Below are 20,852 nucleotides of genomic sequence, written 5' to 3'. Positions count from 1 at the left end.
CAGGAGGAACTGCAGTGAGAATACCCAATTTGAGCTTGAGGCCAAAGCTCTACAAGATCATCTCAAATCATGGGGCTATAGCAACAAATGCCTCAAGAAAGCCTATGCTAGAGCCAAAAAACAGGATCGATCAAACTTAATTCATGGCCGGACCACCCCCAGGTCTGACCCTGGATTGAGAATGATCACCAGATTCTCGGGACATCAGCAGGTGCGTGATCTATTACAGAAGCACTGGTACCTGCTTATGGGGGATCCGACTGTTTCCAAACATTTGAAAGATCACCCAGAGAAAACCTACAGAAGATCACGATCTATTAGGGACCATATTGTTCATAGCCACTATGCTCCTTCTCCCACCACCACTGTGAGTACTAAGGGAAGCAGACCTTGCCATAGATGTGGGTATTATAGATATGTTCATGCATCACGAAATATTGCCCTCCCCAATGGACGTGTCTATTCCCCCAAATTTTAAGCCACCTGCCAGTCCATTGGTGTGGTCTACCTCATGACATGCGAGTGCAATGCCTTTTATGTGGGGAAAACCAAACGCCCCTTCTTTCACTGCATTAGGGATCATGTCTCCCTGGTGCTCAAAAAAAAGATGGAGATGCTCATTAGTCGCCATGTGGGCCTCTGCCATCAATTCGATGACACCAAGATGCATTTCTTTGCCCTTGAACATGTCCCCCCAAATGAGAGAGGGGGTGACTATGACAGGATTTTATTGAGTGAGGCCAGATGGATCTCTGATTTATGTGCCTTTCAAAATCCTGGTTTGAATGACGATTTAAGTTTCAAGCCTTTCCTTTAATTTATTTATTTTTTTAATTTTTTTTCCCCCATTATCTTAATACATTGGGAATTGTCATTTAGTGCACTAACAATGTATGTACATCTGTATATGGATGTATGTACATACAAATTGTCAGCTATGGTTATGATGTATTTATTTGAATCCCTGAACCTATTTCCAGCATTGCTTAGTCTGCAATTAACCCCTTGATTATACACTTACGTAGTATTTTCAAATATTACCACTAGTTTGCTTGTATAATGTGCATTTAATTTTTGTGCCGTTTTAGCTTTAGCCTGGTATGCTGGTTTTCAATCAATACTCTGATTCATTTGTGCCCCCCTTGGAGTCAGCCTGTTTTCCTGTTCCTTGGCTTATCATTTGTCAGTCCTCTGTTTCCCTTTGGGATCGAGGCGGGTTTCTCTCACCCATCTTGATCCTATTGTGGCTGGGGTCCTGCCTTTTTCCATCTACTGTGGTCATAGGAAATTCCAAAATGGCCACCATGTAATGTACGCAATAGCGTCATCCATGGCGCCGCCAATTCAGCCTTGGCGCATGCGCAATGGCACTCCTCTATGTCTGTGACGTGGCGATGACGTCAGACGTCGCCACGCCGGAGAGGAAGATAAAACGGGGGCTGTCTCCCGCTACACTCTGTCGGCTATCTCGAGGGAGAGGTGGGAACGTTGCGGCCTGCCGGATTACCCTCGTATCCTCTGCTTGTACTTGCCCTTGGTAAGCATTTGCTGCAGCTAATGAATACAACACCAGTATTTTTGACTGGACATACTTTTTATACTTTTACCTCCTTACCATCCTCATGGCTGTTTATTTATTAACTTTTAGGTTTCCATATCTGGGAAGAACGGCGTCTTTCTTCACTTTTGGCCCCTACCTATGGTATTTGGGGTCCCTGTGACAATACGCGGGTTTTGCTTTTCTCCCCATTTTGCAATACCCTCATGGACAAGGTGAACATTTTTAACCATCCTCCGGATGTGATTTCAGCAATGATTGATTCAACCACACTGACCAATTGAATGTATTTTTCACTTCCCTTCCCATTATCATGAATCAAGGTCTCACTGTCTCTATTTATTTAATTCTTTTTGTGTTTGAGTCAGACACCCATGCTATCCTATTCATTATATTTGTGTTGTTTTTTCTAATAGAAAAGCTCCACAATTGAATTTTTTGTCCCTCTCTGCATACCCTGCTGTGAACTCCAGGCGAAGAGGCACTCTGTATTTGCACAATAGAGGCTCCAAATTATATATCTTTATTTATAAGTTATATTTAGATCCAAAGCAGTGTTGGCAAGGTTCATTGATATTTTTACCTTTTTTTTACGTTTGTTTTTTGTTTTGTTTTTTGGTTTCCTCTTTTTCATAGCCATTTTTTGATATTTCTGATGTTCCTGATATATCTGCCTTGAATATTCATGTTTTATATCTATGCCCTTAATTTGTAATATTCTAAATATTTTTTTATGTTATTTGCATAATTAACCCTGCATGCCAACCGATATGGTATAGATGCAGAATATATCTCAACATGAGCATTTATTGAATTTTTTATTATTTTTAGTTGAATATATGCCACACTCAATCTCCTGAGGAATCTCCACCGAGCGAAACATGTCGAGAAAGTGGTATTATCTATGTATCACATCCTAGTGGAACTACTGTATTTGTAATATGAATTTGTTTCATGTCTTTTTTAATCATTTGTAAATAAAATATATATTTTTTACTATACGCCATTGGTGAAAATTCAATACTCCAACATTATTTACCTACTGAACACCTAAAAAGTTCTGAGGCCTGTGACCTCTAGTCCCGCATTTTTTCTGTTTTTCATATAGGAACAGTGTTTTTTTTCTCTTCTTTTTCTTTTTGTCTTTTCTCCTTCCCCCCATGGGTATGAGCGCTCCTTTTGGAGGGATGCTCTGCCTGGTGGAGGGGGGGAGGGAGAAAAGGGAAAGAAAATTCTATACCTATAATATAAGCTGCAGCATGATTATTTCTTAGGTGGAGGGGAGGGGGGATAGGTACTATATAGATAAGTGTTGCTGTGCATAGATCAACCTGTTGCCCTGATCGTGCCACCAGCACATGACAAATAGATATTGGTGGAATCGGCTGGCAGGCGATAACTAATTGAGTTCCTGTAGAGGGTGCATGATGTGTGTATGCATGGTGTGTGCATGTAGGTGTAGGACGCGCACTACGTTTGCGCACATATGCATATGGATGTGGGGATATGGGGGGGGAGGCATATCATATAAAGTGTATGAGTTACAACTTTTATACTTTCCCCTATAGGAATCAGTAAGGATTTATTTTTTTATTTTTATTTTTTTTCTTCTTCTTTTTCTTTCCCTCCTCTTTGGTTAGGAAACACAAGTTTCATGTAGATGAATATATGGTGTTTTTTTTTTTTAGTTTCGGGTTTTTCTTGGGTGCAGAAATAATTTGATTACATTTTCACATATATTGTTGATTATAATGAAAGTTGGTCCTTCTCTTGGGTCCCAGTATGGGGCCTTCTTTGTGTGTATCCACTTTCCCCTCGTAGGTATACCAGCCCTCTGGTAGGGATTGGTATGAGTCATCGTTCCTTTTTTTTTTTCTCTGGTATGCTATACTTTTTGTAGAGTATACTATTTTGTTTTTAGACTTGGATTCTGGCTAGGTCCAGATCCGAAGAGAGAGTTATCTCTCTTATCACTTTGTTCTTGTCTTTCCCTTTCCCCTCTCCCCTCCTTTTTTTTTTTGTTTTCTGCCAGGAAATGGCAACCAAACTATCCTCTCCATCCTCATTGAAATTCTGTTCATATAATGTTAAGGGTATCAATAAACAACCCAAATCCAAATCCTATATGCTCTTCATAAAGCTAAGGTAGATATCATACTTTTTCGAGAGACCCATTTTAAAGCAAATTGTATTCCAGCATGCTCACGAAGATACTATTCAGGATGCTTTCATAGTACCTTGTCCTCATCCAAAAGTAGAGGAGTCTCCATCGCTATTCATAAGTGTTTACCAATACTGGCCTTGGAGCATGTAGCTGACCCCAACGGCCGGTATCTTTTTCTTTATCAAAATTTAGGCTTTTGAATAGAGTTTTTACAATCAGCAATTTCTATATTCCAAACTATGATACTTGATTTGATTGTAGCCGTATTAGTGCAATTGTGACAGAGAAAATTGAGTACTGTCCGTGATACTTTTTTTATTTGCACTAACATACAATTTTTCAGGACAAGCTTTCGGGGTATGTCCCCTTCTTCAAGGTCCAAACTACGATCAAATAATGGCAATTACACAATATCTTCACCTCTTGACAGAATTTGCAGAAGGCACGATTCTTGTAGGAGGAGATTTTAATATGGTACTAGAACTCCAACTGGACATCTCCTCTCAGCGATCAAATATTTCTTACAGTCGGTTGAGAGCCCTTAAAAGAGAGTTGTTTGAACACCAATTGCTTGATCTCTGGCATATCTTAAATCCTAAAAATCTGGATTATACATACTATTCATCAGTTCACCAATCCTACAGTAGGTTAGATTATTTTTTCACGGGATCGCAGTTATTGGAATGGAATACAATTAAGGATATTGGGTCTTTCATTTGGTCTGATCACTCACCTCTTTTTTGGCAATACAACCTCCCCAGACCCCACATTTTGATTGGTCATGGCGTCTAAATGAAACCCTTATGTCAGATCCAATATGTCATCAGGCAATTTTGGTAGCGATTCAAAATTTTATCGCTGACCATGAGCGCGACAAGACCTCCTTACCTATACAATGGGAAGCCTTGAAAGCGGTATTAGGAGGATTGTTTATTCAACATGGAGCCCGCTTAAAGAAAGAAAGATCAGTGACTATACAGGATGTTTTGTCAAGGCTTCGGGCTCTGGAGACTTCACATAAAAAGTCTCCAACTCCGGAACTATTGGCTGATATATCTTTGTTACGGTCATCTTTACTACGGCCTCCAGAGGTGTCCCACAGTAAAAGTCAAAATAGATATTCCCTAGGAAAGTACCGGTATGGAGATAAGTCTGGGAGACCACTTGCAAGGTGATTGCATCCCCGCTCTTCAGCGACTTTTATACCTAGTATTGCATTACCATCTGGGGAAATTACTTCAGATCCACACTCTCTTCAAAAGGCCTTTTGTGATTATTTTAGAGGTTTGTACAATCTTACCCCTCCATTATCTTCCGACTTAGATTCTCTTGGCCGTCATATACAGGAATATGTGAATGAAACTGCTATCCCAAAATTAGACTAAGATAGAGGGAATTCTTTGGATTTCCCTTTTTTACTTGAGGAATTATTGGAAGTGATTACTAATACAGCATCGGGTAAAAGTCCCGGTCCCGATGGTTTTACATCAAAATTCTACAGGATCTCTAAGGATTCTATTACATCGTTCATGCTTCGGGTGTTTAATAGCATATCTGCTATTAATGGATTTACATCTCAGACACTAGAGGTGCACATCACATTACTTCCAAAACCAGATAAGGATTTAAATTTATGTTCTAGTTATCATCCTATATTTTTAATTGGGGTAGATATTAAGATCTATGCTAAATTGATTGCCTCACGTCTTCAATCCCATATTCCAAATCTGGTACATCTAGATCAAGTTGGGTTTGTACAGGGGAGAGAAGCACGTGACAACACACTTAAATCCCTTTTACTCATTGATCATACTCAGTCAGCAAAAATACCAGCTTGCCTTCTCTCTGTTGATGCAATGAAGGCATTTGATCGTGTTGGGTGGCTGTTTTTGGAACAAACTCTGATTCAAATAGGACTAGGACCAGTCCTGTTAAGGAACATCATGGCACTGTATACTAAGCCAAGAGCTAGAATACGAATTCATCAGTCGTTATCTTCTAACTTTCCTATTCAAAATGGTATGCGCCAGGGATGTCCGCTGTCTCCCCTCCTGTTCGTTCTAGTAATGGAACATCTGGTAACAGCTCTTAGACAAAATTCTTGTATTACAGGCATACCATTAGACGGGCAGGAGGTGAAATTGGCAGTATATGCTGATGATCTGTTACTCTACATCACCAACCCACATGTCTCCATGCCATCTATTCTCCAATTTCGTTTTGGCGCCCTGAGTAATTTTAAAGTAAATTTATCCAAATCAGAAATTCCTAACGTATCTGTGACAGACCTAGCCCGGACAGAGGCTGTTGGAGAGGACTGAATGCAAGCCTCTTGCCTTTTGATTATGGGCCCTAGCATTTGGGGGAATGGTGCTCTCTGTGAGCTGTATGCCTGGGGACCCTGGGGTTGGTGTTACTTTGGATTCAGCTCCATGTCCCCCCAAAACACAGACTCTGGGAACCCTTTATATGCCATATTAGAATGATAAGACTGAATTATACTGTTGGGACACATCCTGTGAGGAGATGCTGGTGTCATCAATTCCAACTACCTGTGTTTATGTTAATTGAATGAGCTGATCACATTGTCCTCTATACAATGTAGGAGACGGGACGACTCCTATTGGAGCTGCTGCTACTGTGATAAGGTGTCCTGTGATAATTAACTCAGTCTGGGCAAAAGGTCATGTCTCAATCACCTAGGCTGTATAAAGGATTAGTTAATTAGCTCATGTTAATTAGGTAAAATTAGGTTACGTTTGTATTGTTAGAGTAATATTTTCTCCTCTATATAAGACTGTATTCTGGTTCTGAATAAAGTGAGTTCATGGTAGCAACAAGCAAGTGTCGCCTTGTTTTGTGCTCAGAGAGGTTGGAATATCTGATATCTGTATACAGACTTGGAGGAAGTGGTATATGACGGAAGCACTCAAGCGGAGTGTGGGACGTTCCGTGACAGTATCTTTGTCATCACATCAAGTTCAGGCTCTTGATAATAATTTCCCATTTAAGATCTGTGCTTCGACATTTAAATATTTGGGTATAAAAATTCCACAAGATCCTATCAAGCTATACAGTGGGGATGGAAAGTATTCAGACCCCCTTAAATTTTTCACTCTTTGTTGTATTGCAGCCATTTGCTAAAATAATTTAAGTTCATTTTTTTTCCTCATTAACCACTTCGCGTCCGCGCTATAGCCGAAAGACGGCTGCAGCGCGGACGCTAACTGCCGGGTGGCCGTCCCTGGACGTCCTGCTGTTTACTTCCACTATACGCGCTCCCGCGGGCGCACATAGGGGAAGTTCTGTGCTGGCCGTGTCCCTTGGACACAGCCAGTCACAGATCGCTGAAAACTGCCAATCACAGCGGCCATTTACAGTGCGATCGGTGGTGCCAATGAGAGATGATCTCATATGTAAACATATGAGATCATCTCTCATCGCCGGCTCTCCCTCCTCACACAGAGACAGCATATGAGGAGAGAGAGCGAACTGCTGCAGCGGTGAGTGAAACAAAAAAAAGACAGAAAAAAAGTCACGTCAGTGCCATCCGTCCCCACTGTCATCTGTCCCCACTGTCATCTGTCCCCACTGCCATCCGTCCCCACTGTCATCTGTCATCTGTCCCCACCGCCATCTGTCCCCACTGCCATCTGTCCCCACTGTCATCTGTCATCAGTGCCATCTGTCATCAGTGCCACATATTAGTGCCATCTGTCATCAGGGCCACCTGTCAGTGTCACGTGCCATCTGTTATCAGTGTCACGTGTCATCAGTGCCACGTATCAGTGGCATCTGTCATCAGTGTCACGTGTCATCAGTGCCACGTATCAGTGGCATCTGTCATCAGTGTCATGTGTCATCAGTGTCACGTGTCATCAGTGTCACGTATTAGTGCCATCTGTCATCAGTGCCACGTATTAGTGCCATCTGTCATCAGTGCCACGTATTAGTGCCATCTGTCATCAGTGCCATGTATTAGTGCCATCTGTCATCAGTGCCACGTATTAGTGCCATCTGTCATTAGTGCCACGTATTAGTGCCATCTGTCACCAGTGCCACATATAAGTGCCATCTGTCATCAGTGTCACGTGTCATCAGTGCCACGTATTAGTGCCATCTGTCAGTGCCACGTTAGAGTGCCATCTGTCATCAGTGCCACGTATTAGTGCCATTTGTCATCAGTTCCACGTATTAGTGCCATCTGTTATCAGTTCCACGTATTTAGTGCCATCTGTCATCAGTGCCACATCAGTGTAATCAGTGCCACGTTTCACTGCCATCTGTCATCAGTGCCACGTCAGTGTCACGTGTCATTGTCCTGGTGCTCCAGGGCCTTCAAAAGTGTAATAGGTAGTCAACAAGTTAGATGTGTAATTTATGCTCCTAGAACACCTGATGGTGCTCCCTGCATGTTGGGCCTCTGTATGTGGCCAGGCTGTGAAAAAGTCCCACACATGTGGTATTGTAATACTCAGGAGGAGTAGCAGAATGTATTTTGGGGTGTTATTTGTGGTATATCCATGCCATGTGAGAGAAATAACCTATTACAATGACAATTGTGTGGGGAAAAAAATAAAAAACAAAAAAATCTTCATTTTGCAAAGAATTGTGGGAAAAAATGACAACATCAAAAACCTCACCATGCATCTTACTAAATAGCTTGGAATGTCTACTTTCAAAAAAAGGGGTAATTTGTGGGGTATTTGTACTTTCCTGACTTGTTTGGGTCGCAAGAAATGAGATAGGCCACCAGTGCATCAGGTGTGATCAATTTTTTTATGATCTGCACCACAGCTTGTAAACTCTCTAACTTTCACACGGACCAAATAATATCCACTAATTTAGGTTATTTTTACCAAAGATATGTAGCAGTATAAATTGTCTCCAAAATTTATGAAGAAAAATTAATAATTTGCAAAATTTTATCACAGAAACTAAGAAAAATGCGTTTTTTTTTTTAAATTTTCAGTCTTTTTTCATTTATAGTGCAAAAAATAAAAAACCCAGAGGTGATCAAATACCCCCAAAAGAAAGCTCTATTTGTATGAAAAAAAGGACAAAAAATTCACTTGGGTACAGTATTACATGACTGAGTAATTGTCATTCAAAGTGTGAGAGCGCTGAAAGCTGAAAATTGGTCTGGGCAGGAGGGGGTTTAAGTGCCCAGTAGGCAAGTGGTTAATGTACACACAGCACCCCATATTGACAGAAAAACACAGAATTGTTGACATTTTTGCAGATTTATTAAAAAAGAAAACTGAAATATCACATGGTCCTAAGTATTCAGACCCTTTGCTGTGACACTCATATATTTAACCAAGGTGCTGTCCATTTCTTCTGATCATCCTTGAGATGGTTCTACACCTTCATTTGAGTCCAGCTGTGTTTGATTATACTGATTGGACTCGATTAGGAAAGCCACACACCTGTCTATATACTTAGAGGTCACAGTGCATGTCAGAGCAAATGAGAATCATGAAGTCAAAAGGAACTGCCTGAAGAGCTCAGAGACAGAACTGTGGCAAGGCACAGATCTGGCCAAGGTTACAAAAAAATTTCTGCTGCACTTAAGGTTCCTAAGAGCACAGTGACCTCCATAATCCTTAAATGGAAGACGTTTGGGATGACCAGAACCCTTCCTAGAGCTGGCCGTCTGGCCAAACTGAGCTATCGGGGGAGAAGAGCCTTGGTGAGAGAGATAGAGAAGAACCCAAAGATCACTGTGGCTGAGCTCCAGAGATGCAGTCGGGAGATGGGAGAAAGTTGTAGAAAGTCAACCATCACTGCAGCCCTCTACCAGTCACAGACTTTATGGCAGAGTGGCCCGGCGGGAGCCTCTCCTCAGTGCAAGACACATGAAAGCCCACATGGAGTTTGCTAAAAAACACCTGAAGGACTCCAAGATGGTGAGAAATAAGATCTGGTCTGATGAGACCAAGATAGAACTTTTTGGCCTTAATTCTAAGTGACATGTGTGGAGAAAACCAGGCACTGCTCATCACCTGTCCAATACAGTCCCAACAGTGAAGCATGGTGGTGGCAGCAGAATGCTGTGGGGGTGTTTTTCAGCTGCAGGGACAGGATGACTGGTTGCAATCGAAGCAAAGATGAATGCAGTCAAGTACAGGAATATCCTGGACGAAAACCTTCTCCAGAGTGCTCAGGACCTCAGACTGGGCCGAAGGTTAACCTTCCAACAAGACAATGACCCTAAGCACACAGCTAAAATAATGAAGGAGTGACTTCACAACAACTCCGTGACTGTTCTTGAATGGCCCAGCCAGAGCCCTGACTTGAACCCAATTGAGCATCTCTGGAGAGACCTAAAAATGGCTGTCTACCAACGTTTACCATCCAACCTGACAGAACTGGAGAGGATCTGCAAGGAGGAATGGCAGAGGATCCCCAAATCCAGGTGTGAAAAACTTGTTGCATCTTTCCCAAAAAGACTCATGGCTGAATTAGATCAAAAGGGTGCTTCTACTAAATACTGAGTGGTATCTGAATGCATAGGACCATGTGATATTTTAGTTTTTCTTTTTTAATAAAGCTGCAAAAATGTCAACAATTCTGTGTTTTTCTGTCAATATGGGGTGCTGTGTGTATATTAATGAGGAAAAAAATTAACGTAAATGATTTTAGCAAATGGCTGCAATATAACAAAGAGTGAAAAATTTAAGGGGGTCTAAATACTTTCCGTCCCCACTGTATATAGAAAATTATTATCCCTTTATGCAGCGTACAATGCAAGATCTTAAAGTGGCGTTCCGGACGAAATTATACTTTTTAAATAAAAATACCCCTATAATACACAAGCTTAATGTATTCTAGTAAAGTTAGTCTGTAAACTAAGGTCTGTTTTGTTCGTTTATAGCAGTAGTTTGTTATTTTATAAACTTACAGCAGGCCGTGGCCATCTTAAGTCTGGGCATCTGACGCCAGACTGTATTTCTTCCTGGATCTCATCCTTGCAGATCTCGCACATGCTCAGTGCAGCACAAGCAGTGTAATAGGTTTCAGGTCAGGTTTCCATAGCAATGGCAGTGTCAGAGATTGCCGCCCCTTCCCAGAAGGCATTGCAAACAGGAAATGATACGATGGGCCACTGCCAGGGAGGAGGAAGTGAAAAATGAATACAGCAGATATACAGTAGGTGCTGAGAAAAAAATATATATCCAATTCGTTTACAGTGCACAGTTTAGTGAGGAATGCTGAAGAGTTGTAAAAGTGGGTGGAACTCCACTTTAAAAAGTACAATCGAACCCAGTATTCATGGTTCGGTAGGATCAATATTTTGAAAATGGATATAGTACCGCGTTTTTTCTATATTTTCCAAACTATACCTATAGTGGCCCTCCGTTACTCTACAATCTGCTTTTACAAGGTTTATTTGGGGTTGCAATAGACCTAGATTGCAAAGGAGAATTGTATCTCTCTCTAAAGCAAAGGGGAGTGTAGGGGCACCGGACCTATATTACTACCACGTTGCAGCAGTGTTAACTAGACTAGTAAACTGGTTCCATCATTCTCACCTTAAACAATGGGTACACAGAACAGTCAATTGTAGGGATGAGCTTACTGTTCGGGTCAAACATGAGTTTGACTCGAACATTGGCTGTTCGCTCGTTTGTCGAAAACCAAACATTATGGGCCATTCGCGCCAAATTTGAGCAGCGCGTAACGGCCCATAATGCACTGCGGGAGCGCAGTGCATTGCTGTATGATGATTGGCCAGAGCATGCACCATGACCTGCATGCTTTGGCCAATCACAGCGCCCTCAGCTAAGAGAGCCATAATTGGCCAAAGGCAGGTTGCCTTTGGCCAATCATGGCTCAGGGGGACTAAGTCCACGCCCCACACTATATAAGGCTGCCTGCACGTCGGCCCCGTGTAGTGTGTTGTTGGCATGGACAGAGAGAGAATGCGATTTAGATTGAGCAGGCAGGCAGATTATTCAGTTAGCTGCAGAGTATTTAATATATACAGTGGGGCAAAAAAGTATTCAGTCAGCCACCAATTGTGCAAGTTCTCCCACTTAAAAAGATGAGAGGCCTGTAATTGTCATCATAGGTATACCTCAACTATGAGAGACAAAATGTGGAAACAAATCCAGACAATCACATTGTCTGATTTTTGAAAGAATTTATTTGCAAATTATGTTGGAAAATAAGTATTTGGTCACCTAAAAACAAGCAAGATTTCTGGCTCTCACAGACCTGTATCTTCTTCTTTAAGAGGCTCCTCTGTCCTCCACTCATTTCCTGTATTAATGGCACCTGTTTGAACTTGTTATCAGTATAAAAGACACCTATCCACAACCTCAAACAGTCACACTACAAACTCCACTATGGTGAAGACCAAAGAGCTGTCGAAGGACACCAGAAACAAAATTGTAGACCTGCACCAGGCTGGGAAGACTGAATCTGCAATAGGCAAGCAGCTTGGTGTGAAGAAATCAACTGTGGGAGCAATAATTATAAAATGGAAGACATACAACACCACTGATAATCTCCCTCGATCTGGGACTCCACGCAAGATCTCACCCCGTGGGGTCAAAATGATCATAAGAACGGTGAGCAAAAATCCCAGAACCACACGGGGGGACCTAGTGAATGACCTGCAGAGAGCTGGGACCAACGTAACAAAGGCTACCATCAGTAACACCCTACGCCGCCAGGTACTCAGATCCTGCAGTGCCAGACATGTCCCCCTGCTTAAGCCAGTACATGTCTGGGCCCGTCTGAGGTTTGCTAGAAAGCATTTGGATGATCCATAAGAGGATTGGGAGAATGTCATATGGTCAGATGAAACCAAAGTAGAACTGTTTGGTAGAAACACAACTCTTCGTGTTTGGAGGAGAGAGAATGCTGAGTTGCATCCAAAGAACACCATACCTACTGTGAAGCATGGTGGTGGCAACATCATGCTTTGGGGCTGTTTCTCTGCAAAGGGAACAGGACCACTGATCCGTGTACATGAAAGAATGAATGGGGCCATGTATCGTGAGATTTTGAGTGCAAACCTCCTTCCATTAGCAAGGGCATTGAAGATGAAACCCAGCCAGAGACGTGAACATCTAAAAAATATATATATACACATATACTGTGTATATATATATATATATATATATATATATATATATATATACACATATATAGAGACATATATATCTATATATATCTCTCTCTCTCTATATATATATATATATATATACCGTATTTATCGGCGTATAACACGCACTTTTTTCCCCTTAAAATAAGGGGAAAATCGTGGGTGCGTGTTATACGCCGATCCCCGCTATTTTGTGATGTGTCGGAGTATTCGCCGCGATCGCCGCCGACATTCACATAGCTTGTATTTTTAAACATGGCGCCGCGGAGTTCGGAGGGACTCGGGGGCGCTCGTTCAGCTGAACGAGCGCCGCCGAGGACACAGTGACTGGGCGGAGCCGAGATACACATAGCCGAGGGTTCTCGGCGCCGTTCACAGTCACGCCCAGTCCCGCCATTGGACCTGTGTTATGTCAATCATAGGGACTGGGCGTGACTGTGAACGGCGCCGAGAATAGCCGAGAACCCTCGGATATGTGTATCTCGGCTCCGCCCAGTCACTATGTCCTCGGCGGCGCTCGTTCAGCTGAACGAGCGCCCCCGAGTCCCTCCGAACTCCGCGGCGCCATGTTTAAAAATACAAACTAAACGTTTGTATGTCGGCGGCGACAAGGCTGCACGGACCACTGGGGACAAGGCTGCACTGGGGCAAAGCCGAACTGGGGCAAAGCTGAACTGGGGCAAAGCTGCACTGGGGACAAGGCTGCACTGGGGCAAAGCTGCACTGGGGACAAGGCTGCACTGGGGCAAAGCTGCACTGGGGACAAGGCTGCACTGGGGCAAAGCTGCACTGACAAGGCTGCACTGGACACTGGGGAAAGGCTGCAGATGAACACTGATGAGGCTGCATTGATGGGCATTTAAATGTAAGTTTTTTTTCCTTAAACTTCCCTCCTAAAAGTTTTTTTCCTGACAAAATCCTTCCTAAACTTGGGGTGCGTGTTATACGCCGGCGCGTGTTATACGCCGATAAATACGGTATATATAGAGAGAGATTATATATATATATATATATATATATAAATATATGAGAGAGAGAGAGAGAGAGAGAGAGAGAGAGAGAGAGAGAGAGATCTATATATATCTATATATATATATATTTGTCGATATCTATATCTATCTATCTATCTATCTATATCTATATATATATCTATATATATATATATATATATATATATATACACACACACACACGTGAGGTGCTGAGATTGCACCTTTATAAACTGGTGGTTTCTGTGACAGTCAATGACAGATTCTCTGTGTGGTGTGATGATCAGTAGAGAACATATCCTCCGCTGATTACCTCAGTTTCATACACTGTTAATGACCTGCGATCAGCGGAGAGACTCGGGATCGCCGCTGATTACAGTTTGATAAAGGGACACCTTTGATCAGCCAACTATTCCAAATACATACCCAATATACCCTGCAAGAGAACTGAAATTTTAACAGGAGGGAAATAAAATCCTCCGCACCAGACAACATATGAATGTCAAATACTCATTTCTTTTATATTTTTACCTGGCTCATGCTGGCAGGATTAGAGGCTCTGTGGGTGTCTGAGTAGGGCCTCCTTATCCTGCGTATTCTTTCCCGGTAGCTCCTGTCCTGTCGGCCTGAATGCTGACACTTCCAGTCAGCCGTCCTTCTCTTCTGGTCCCTGTAAAGTCCCAGTGGTGATGTGACTCTCCTATGGTCTTGCCTCAGGTCCAGGTCTGCCTCAGGTAACCTATTACCATCAGTATTCAGGGCAGCCCCGGCACTTCAGGAATGAGAGGCATAATACAGGCACAGGGCCCACAGATGGAAGTGATGATACATCTGTCACCAGTGAAAACTAAGGGGAGGGAGTAAAAAAATAAATAAAAATGAAATGACTGAGGCGAGCCTTCCTCCAGGGGGATTAGTCCTTTGAAGTAGTTCATGAAGTCGAGTATCCATTCTGGGCTGAGAGCGGGTCAAAAGATCCAGAAGGAAGGCCGAGGAGAATCCAGAGGTGAGTCCAGCTGACAGACCTGAGGTAAATGCTGACTCCACCCAGCGACAGGAGAGGATATAGGTAAAAGGTTACACTGATTGGCTAGATGCTTCCCACCAAAAGATTTGTCACCAATCTAGTGCTCAGCAGCTGAGATAAATCTTCCTAGCAACAGCAGGCAGCCTGTCACCTGAAACACCAAACAGAAAGAACCAGCAAAGCTCTAATACAGAGTCATGTACTTAACAATTATCATAGCCCTTTATTAACCACTTCAGCCCCGCAAGGATTTCCCCCCTTCCTGACCAGAGCACTTTTTACAATTTGGCACTGCGTCGCTTTAACTGCTAATTGCGCGGTCATGCAATGCTGTACCCAAACAAAATTTGCATCCTTTTCTTCCCACAAATAGAGCTTTCTTTTGATGGTATTTGATCACCTCTGTGGTTTTTATTTTTTGCGCTATAAACGGAAAAAGACCGAAAATTTTGAAAAAAAATGATATTTTCTAATTTTTGTTATAAAAAAAATCCAATAAACTCAATTTTAGTCATACATTTAGGCCAAAATGTATTCGGCCACATGTCTTTGGTAAAAAAATGTCAATAAGCGTATATTTATTGGTTTGCACAAAAGTTATAGCGTGTACAAACTAGGGTACATTTTCTGGAATTTACACAGCTTTTAGTTTATGACTGCCTATGTCATTTCTTGAGGTGCTAAAATGGCAGGGCAGTACAAACCCCCCCAAATGACCCCATTTTGGAAAGTAGACACCCCAAGGAAATTGCTGAGAGGCATGTTGAGCCCATTGAATATTAATTTTTTTTGTCTTAAGTGATTGAATAATGACAAAAAAAAAAATTTACAAAAAGTTGTTACTTAATGATATATTGCTCACACAGGCCATGGGCATATGTGGAATTGCACCCCAAAATACATTCAGCTGCTTCTCTTGAGTACGTGGATACCACATGTGTGGGACTTTTTGGGAGCCTAGCCGCGTACGGGGCCCAGAAAACCAATCACCGCCTTCAGGATTTCTAAGGGCATACATTTTGGATTTTACTCCTCACTACCTATCACAGTTTTGAAGGCCATAAAATGCCCAGATGGCACAACCCCCCCCCCCAAACGACCCCATTTTGGAAAGTAGACACCCCAAGCTATTTGCTGAGAGGCATGTTGAGTCCATGGAATATTTTATATTTTGACACAAGTTGCGGGAAAGTGACAATTTTTTTTTTTGCACAATGTTGTCACTAAATGATATTTTGCTCACACAGGCCATGGGCATATGTGGAATTGCACCCCAAAATTTACGCCCTTAGAAAGTCTGAAGGCGGTGCTTGGTTTTCGGGGTCCTGTATGCGGCTAGGCTCCCAAAAAGTCCCACACATGTGGTATCCCCGTACTCAGGAGAAGCAACAAAATGTATTTTGGGGTGTAATTTCACATATTCCCATGGCATGTTTGAGCAATATATCATTTAGTGACAACTTTGTGCAAAAAAAAATTGTCTTTTTCCCGCAACTTGTGTCACAATATAAAATATTCCATGGACTCGACATGCCTCTCAGCAAATAGCTTGGGATGTCTACTTTTCAAAATGGGGTCATTTGGGGGGGTTTTGAACTGTCTTGGCATTTTATGCACAACATTTAGAAGCTTATGTCACACATCACCCACTCTTCTAACCACTTGAAGACAAAGCCCTTTCTACCACTTTTTGTTTACATGAAAATTTTTTTTTTTTTTTGCAAGAAAATTACTTTGAACCCCCAAACATTATATATTTTTTTTAAGCAAATGCCCTACAGATTAAAATGGTGGGTGTTTCATTTTTTTTTCACACAATATTTGCACAGCGATTTTTCAAACGCATTTTTTTGGGAAAAAACACACTTTTTAAAATTTTAATGCACTAAAACACACTATATTGCCCAAATGTTTGATGAAATAAAAAAGATGATCTTAGGCCGAGTACATGGATACCAAACATGACATGCTTTAAAATTGCGCACAAAACGTGCAGTGGCAACAAACTAAATACATTTTTAAAAGCCTTTAAAAGCCTTTACAGGTTACCACTTTAGATTTACAGAGGAGGTCTACTGCTAAAATTACTGCCCTCAATCTGACCTTCGCGGTGATACCTCACATGCATGGTGCAATTGCTGTTTACATTTGACGCCAGACCGACACTTGCGTTCGCCTTTGAGCGAGAGCAGGGGGGGACAGGGGTGCTTTTTTTTTTTTTTTTTTTCTTTATTATTTTTTTTCTTTTTTATCTTATTTTTAAACTGTTCCTTTCATTTTGTATTTTTTTTAATCATTTTTATTGTTATCTCAGGGAATGTAAATATCCCTTATGATAGCAATAGGTAGTGACAGGTACTCTTTTTTGAAAAAATTGGGGTCTATTAGACCCTAGATCTCTCCTCCGCCCTCAAAGCATCTGACCACACCAAGATCGGTGTGATAAAATGCTTTCCCAATTGCCCAATGGCGCTGTTTACATCCGGCGAAATCTAAGTCATGAAATGCTTGTAGCTTCCCGTTTCTTAGGCCATGGAGATGTTTGGAGCCACTCTGGTCTCTGATCAGCTCTATGGTCAGCTGGCTGAATCACCGGCTGCATTCTCAGGTTCCCTGTTAAGACAGGAGAGCCAGAGAAAAACATGGAAGACGGTGGGGGGGCATTCCCTCCCACTGCTTGTAAAAGCAGTCTAGAGGCTAATTAGCCACTAGGATTGCTTTTACATGAAAGCCGATCACTGGCTGAAAAGAATGATACCAAGATGATACCTAAACCTGCAGGCATCATTCTGGTATAATCACTCAAAGTCGTGAATGGCGTACCTGAAGACAAAAAAATGGTTAACAATAAAACACAGTAAACAGTAAAGTATAAAAAATTGCATACCTGAAAAGCAAACATGATAAAACATAATAACAATAAAACATTGCAGAATAGAATACAGTAAAAAAGAGCAAAACAATAGAGAGAGAATAGAGAGAGAGAGAGAACAATAAAACGACAACTATTTTTTTTTTATATATATATTTTTTGTCTTTTTTTTTTTTTTTTTTTACACTTTTTTTTTGTAACTGTAACTTTTATAACTGTAACTGGTTCCAGGTTCGGGTCTCTCAAAATGCGATGGCATCTTGGGAGACCCTGTGAAAGTGTGCCTAGTCTGTGCAGTGCTGTACGCTAATACTCAACTAGTGTATGGTAGCGTTTAAAACATTCACCAATGCAAAGACCAGGATTGTCAAGACAGGAGGGACAATAATAGCGGGTTTCACGCCTATATCCGCACTTGCTGCAGACACAACATCTTTTTTGGGGGGGTCCGTTGGGTAGGGGTACTCGGGAGGACATAAAGAAAATGCCTCTCATGCAGCCGACTGCATTTGGTTGGGGATGTGAATGGGGGAAGTACGGGCGCTGCAGAAGCGGTGGGTTACCAATTAGGATTGGCGAATGCAGCAGGAAGGGCATTATGGGCATGACGGGCCTGTGTTTGTCTTCTTCTTGGTGGCAGCGGGACACTACTTGTGCTTGCCACCTCACCAGCTTGAACTGCACTTATGGGACTCGCCACGTCACCAAGTGTTACTGCAGTGCTGGTTTGACTACGACCGGGGTGTACTAGGCCGCTGGTGCTTGCCAGTTCACCAAAACGCTACCAAAAAACTTAGCGATCGATACTGCACTTGGGTGGGCTGGGCTGGGCTGGGCCGGGCGGAGGGGCAAAACGCAGGTGCTAGTAGGTATCTGGGCTGATCCCACTAACACTGCGTTTTTGGGAACCCTAAACTGCTGGGGACGCTAGTATAGATCTGATCGGATCAGATATTGATCCGTTCAGATACTATACAACTAAGGGAGGTGTACGGTGTGTGCATGGGTGTTAGCGCTACTGGCACTAACCTGACGCTGCCTGGGGCTGGTGCTTGCCAGTTCACCAAAACGCTACCAAAAAAACTGTTAGTGATCGCAGGGATCACGCCTGACTCTGCGAACGCTGCAGTTATGTGTGTTTAGTGTTTTGTAAGTGACAGTGATCGATCGATACTGCACTTGGGTGGGCTGGGCCGGGCCGGACGGAGGGGCAAAACGCAGGTGCTAGCAGGTATCTGGGCTGATCTGCTAACACTGCGCTTTTGGGAACCCTAAATTGCTGGGGACGTTAGTATAGATCTGATCAGATCAGATATTGATCCGTTCAGATACTATACCACTAAGGGAGGTGTACGATGCGTGCGTGGGTGTTAGCGGTACTGGTGCTAACCTGACGCTGCCTGGGGTGACGCAGACCCTATCTTTCCCTAAAACCCAAGTTATATCACTGCCAGGCGATCAGGGGGCTAAACCTTTATTCGGTAATAAACGGCGGGTGCCCTGACACTATAAAAAATAAACAAACTAACCAGCGTCACCCGTAACAGTTATACGGTGATCACTGGTGAAAGGGTTAACTAGGGGGCAATCAAGGGGTTAAAACATTTATTAGGTAGTATATGGGGGTCCCTGACGCTATAAAAGGCTGACGGCGAACCTATATATTTACCTCCCTAACTAGCGTCACCAGTGACACTAATACAGCGATCAGAAAAATGATCTCTTAGTGACACTGGTGATGGGGGGTGATCAAGGGGTTAAAACTTTATTAGGGGGGTTAGGGGGGTACCCTAGACCTAAAGGGGGCTAACACTAACTGCCCTACCACACCAATTGTCACAAACTGACACCAATGCAGTAATCAGAAAAAAAAAACTGCTTGGTGTCAGTGTGACGGGGGGGGGGGGGGGGTGATGGGGGGGTGATGTGTGCCTGGCGTGTTCTACTGTAAATGTGTAGTGTTTGTGCAAGTCACATCGATGTCTTCTCTCCTCGGTGCCGGAACGGAAAATACCGATCCAAGGAGAGATGCCATCACTTCCTCTGCCGCTTTTTACTATACAGCAGCAGAGGAAGAACCTCATTGGCTGGGAGTAATCGCGAGGGAGGGGCCACGAATAGATGGCCTCCCCCTCACCTCTGATCGCTCCCGGACAGAAGCCGACCGCCTCGGGCACCGGGGGAGGTCCGATCAGACCCCCCGCCCACGGGAGGCAGATCACGTACCAGGTATGTGATTTTACCTGCCCGTGCCATTCTGCCGCAGTATATCTGCGTGAGGCAGTCGGCGAGTGGTTAAGAGTAAAATGTATTTATTAACCACTTCAGCCCCTGAAGATTTGGCTGCTGAATGACCAGGCCATTTTTTGCGATACGGCACTGCGTCGCTTCAGCTGACAATTGCGCGGTCGTACGACATTGCACCCAAACAAAATTGACGTCCTTTTTTTTCCCACAAATAGAGCTTTCTTTTGGTGGTATTTGGTTTTTATTTTTTGCGCTATAAACAAAAAAAGAGCAACAATTTTGAGAAAAAAGCAATATTTACTTTTATTTAAAAAATTACTTTTTAATAAATATCCCCCCAAAAAAACTATTTTTTTCCTCAGTTCTTCTACATATTTTTGGTAAAAAAAAATTGCAATAAGCGTATATCTATTGGTTTGCACAAAAGTTATAGCGTCTACAAAATAGGGGATAGTTTTATGTCATTTTTTGATTATAATTTTTTTCTTTACTAGTAATGGCGGCGATCTGCAATTTTTATCGTGACTGTGACATTATGGCGGACACATCAGACACTTTTGACACCATTTTGGGACCATTGTCATTTATACAGAGATTAGTGCAATAAAAATGCCCTGATTACTGTGTAAATGACACTAGCAGGGAAGGGGTTAACTACTAGGGGGTGAGAAAGGGGTTAAGTGTGTCCTAGGGGGGTGATTCTAACTGTATGGGGGATGGGCTACAAGTGACACAACACTGATCACCACTCCCGATTACAGGGAGCAATAGATCACTGTCCTGTCACTAGGCAGAACAGGGAAATGCCTTGTTTACATAGGCATCTGCCCATTCTGCCTATCCGTGACACGATCGCGGGACACCGGCAGACATAGAGTCC

The sequence above is a fragment of the Aquarana catesbeiana genome, linkage group LG06 (assembly GCF_042186555.1).
Source record: "Aquarana catesbeiana isolate 2022-GZ linkage group LG06, ASM4218655v1, whole genome shotgun sequence".
Taxonomy (NCBI): domain Eukaryota; kingdom Metazoa; phylum Chordata; class Amphibia; order Anura; family Ranidae; genus Aquarana; species Aquarana catesbeiana.
Note: the sequence above shows the minus strand (reverse complement) of the source record.